Source organism: Lycium barbarum, chromosome 1 (genome assembly GCF_019175385.1).
Source record: "Lycium barbarum isolate Lr01 chromosome 1, ASM1917538v2, whole genome shotgun sequence".
NCBI lineage: Eukaryota > Viridiplantae > Streptophyta > Magnoliopsida > Solanales > Solanaceae > Lycium > Lycium barbarum.
Window position 1 is genome coordinate 76,292,086 of NC_083337.1, and position 4,135 is coordinate 76,296,220.

Below are 4,135 nucleotides of genomic sequence, written 5' to 3' on the forward strand. Positions count from 1 at the left end.
ATCTCCTATTACTCATCCCTCTATTCTTTCATTTTATTTATAAAAAACACATCCGAAAGATAATTATTATATGAGGTATTACTGCATACAATATTATTTAGTTCACATACAAAATTATACGAGGTATATAAAATTAATTATACAAGGTATGATATAATTATACAAGGTATAATAAAATTATTGAATATTATTATGTGTATAATAATTTTATTATACAACCCATTTCCTACCGTATTGAATCAGAGCTACTATTTATATGAAAATAATTATACAAGGTATGATATAATTATACAAGGTATATAAAATTATTATACAGGGTATAATAAAATTATACCAATATTATTCTGTGGATAATAATTTTATTATACTACCCATTTCCTACCGTGTTGAATCAGAGCTACTATTTACTCTTCCATGGGTAAACAATGAAACCAGACTAGAATAGGAAGGAAGTGGAAAGAAAATTATTGTACTTATGTTCCACATCTCATTTTTCATTATGTTGAATCAAAACTGGGATTTTATCCATGTATGATTAATCAAATAAGGCCAGAATAAGGAGAAAGTAGAAAATTAAAAGAAGAACGTTAATTAGTATAGGAGTAGTTAATCGTAAAGAAGCAGTTATAAGATATCTACTATGAATGAAAAATGGGGAGATATGGTGTGGGTTTATTATTAAGAAAAAATCACGTCTGGATGATTTTCTTATAAATAGGAATTTGTTTTTACTATGGAATTTCTTAATTTGCCATAGAATGTTAATTACATTTACCTGCTAAGGGGTATGTAAATATAATTGTATTATTGTCTTACTTATGTTTTTCCCCTATAATCAATCCAAGGATCTTCAATAGTTAACAATGCAGTCCAAGATTCCTTGATACCATAGTCTTTCAATAACCATAACTTTAATGTTCCCTTCCTCCGCCGATCAGAATTAGAAGAAACACAAAGCATGCCTTCCAATACTGAAACACCAATAACAATGTCGTCCCTCAAGCATAATATTTGCTCCGACAAAGGTATCTCTCCGTACACTTCATTTGAAATACTAAATGAAACCACCAAATAATTTCTTGGAACCACAAAATAATTTCCAAACATACCGATCCAATGAAATGTCTCGCTTACAAATGGCAAAGACTGCATACCATCGGTCTGATTGCAAATGCCACGAGGATGTTTATCAATATTTGTCCAGGAACCACTTCTCAATACGAGAGTTTCACCAGGACTATCTATGTTAGTGCGAATTTTAAGGATCTTATAGTCACCAGAAGTTGAGTCATAACCCAATCCCAAACGAGAATCTTCCTTCCGTGGAAGCTTTGGATCGGGAAGTACTATTGATTGTCCTGTGGAGGGGTTCCATAGCAAATGTATGTTGCGTCCAACATCATATTATCATTAACATGGATAATAACCAATCCATCACAACAACCACGGATTGCGCATCTAAATGGTCTAGAGATTAAAGGGAAATCAAGTTTTTGTACATTCTCAACTGGTTGAACTGATGATAAAGGAAAACGATACATGGAATACATACTATTTTCAAGACAACGTAGAAGATTTTTTTTGAAATTCTGGTCATTCTTGGCATGATTGAGATGTGTCATCTTAAAGTAAGGCTCAGAGATCAATGTTTCCCAAAATTTTGAAACACATTGGAATCGGAGAAGAGACCGCATAGGTAACCTATTGAGGATGTCCATAAGAATTTCCTCTTGGAAGTAAGTTGGCTGGATAGAAAACAAATTGTGATCAGACAATTTGCTTTTAAGGTATTAAAAAATTAAATGATTTCAAGCAACAGTTAGAAAAGATAAACCTGGAAAATATCATGATTTCTTCAAACAACCATTTACTACAAATAAATAATAATGTCACGACCCCAAATTACGGGTCGCGGGCACCTACCTTATCCCAATCTGGCAGGCGAACCCTTACCCCATACTTCCTTCATAAAATCGTTTTACCATTACTATCAACAATATTGAATAAAATAAGTAAATAAAATGTCGTACTAGTAAAATTCACACCTTACAATTTTAACAATACACAGTCCCGGGACCTAGTCTAGACATGTACAAGAGCTTCTATGACATACAAGAGCTTCTATGGCATACAAGGGTGGTCAAGTAAAAATAAAATAATGACAGAGCTTCTGTCTAGAAGAATATACACAAAAGCTGTCGGAGGATATCTACTGCTGCAACACACTGAAGCCTCCAAGCAATAACTTAAAAACAATGTAGCAAAAGTAGTATCAGTACACCACACGTACTGGTAAGCATCACAGGCCGACTAAGATTAGTTCACGCAATATAACATAAAATTAATCAGAATAAACATATCTGTTCAATAACGATTACACTTATTAACTATTCCCACTAAGTAACAGTTTATCATGAAATTACTCGGAACCCCTCTATCACTATCACTTACATAATCACATATAAGGGGCTAGCATAACCCAACAACCTCATCTATTTTGCAGACTCTCAAACATCCATATCTCGAAAATAAGAAATCGGGACAACTCTTCATACCGCTTCGTCCTATCAGAACTGATTAACATTCCCCCTTACTTCCCACAATATAGCGAACTTACTAATTAACGGGCAGACACAATGATATAACGACTCTAGACAATCCCCAACCGCTATCTATTTGTTAATTAATCCTTATCACAAATATCAACAACCCATGTACAATGGAACACCCAATTTACGTATTCTATTCTTAGCCTTTCTTAACATAGACATTAAATGCACCAAAAATCACAACTACTTTATTACGAAAGGATTCAACTCTTGAAATCTCGAAAGTGAGTCATACCTTAATATAATGCCATACGATTAGCGAACACCATCAAACAGATATATATATATAAAATTACGGCAGTACAATGAAATAAATGTAGTCTCTCACCAACCATGTACACACATGCTAAATGGTAATGCTTTCCCCAAATAGCCATGACCTGCAGGGGACTCATGGTGTCCATGTACCACTCATTCCGGAACGAACCTCAGACTACGAGTTCCCAACAAGGCCACATCGTCACCCCCTGTCAAATGTACCTTACGTAGATGTATATAATCCATCTTCAATTATTATCAGTATTATCCACCACACTGTATTATCAGTAATTTCCATTACAAGATGTTATCCATAATTCTTTAGTCGAACATAATCAAATCATAAATACGAAGTGATGCCAGAATCAGGGATGTACCAATCGAATTGCCACAAGTCATACTAGAACTCGATATTAATCATGCACACCCACAACGAAAATTACTATAGCAAATATGCACCACCTAACATATCTTAATCCAAACTATACTAAGATCAATTTACAACCGCATCAAGCCCAACCCTTCTAGACCTTCCATGATTACACACGCAACACTAATATCCTTCTTCAAACAATTAGCTAAGTTTCTTACTACTACAAGCCCTTTTTAATACTAATAATATCGATCTATCGTATGTCCAACCAAACTTCTTGTCTGAAGACCTAATCATGCTTTCTCCCATCAATTCTACGTCATATATACGTTTCACTAATCAAAGTCTAACTCAAGTAAACCATAACCTACCTCGATGCCAAGAAGCTATCCTGAGCGCCATGAAGTCTCCTCCTATTGCAAATTTTGAGCTGAAGCCTTGACAGCGAATTCTAAGAATTTCACAAATCCGAGAACAAGAGTCAAAATCAAGCATGCATAATTAATCTACATTCCGTGGTGATTAATGTTTCTATGTCGTTTATGGAAAATTCTCCTTTTATTAATCCTGAGGGGAAACTTACTACGGGCGGGATTATCTTTATGAATTCTTAGCAATAAATATGGTTAAGGGCTTACCTTGACGAAATCTCTCAATGTTCTATCTAACATCTCTAGGAGGCAGCCTAGAATAAGGTTTTGAGGAAAAGTGGGACAAAACCCTGAAAAAGGGATATATATATTTTTCTGAATTTTTGCCACCTTCGTTGCATCGATGGTCTCTTCGCTGCAACGGGCTTGCTACAGTGGTCCCTGTACCATTGCGGCGAAGGTTTTTGTCCGGGCCCACGAATTTTTCTTTCTCAGGATTGGATCACGATTTCAATTTTACGCAA

The 4,135-nt window shown here is 34.9% G+C and overlaps 1 pseudogene; it reads right to left on the reverse strand.

Moving 5' to 3' along the window:
- Positions 1-812: 812 nt before the first annotated feature.
- On the reverse strand, positions 813-3,911 carry LOC132612482 (F-box/kelch-repeat protein At3g23880-like; annotated as a pseudogene).
- Between the last annotated feature and the right edge of the window lie 224 nt (positions 3,912-4,135).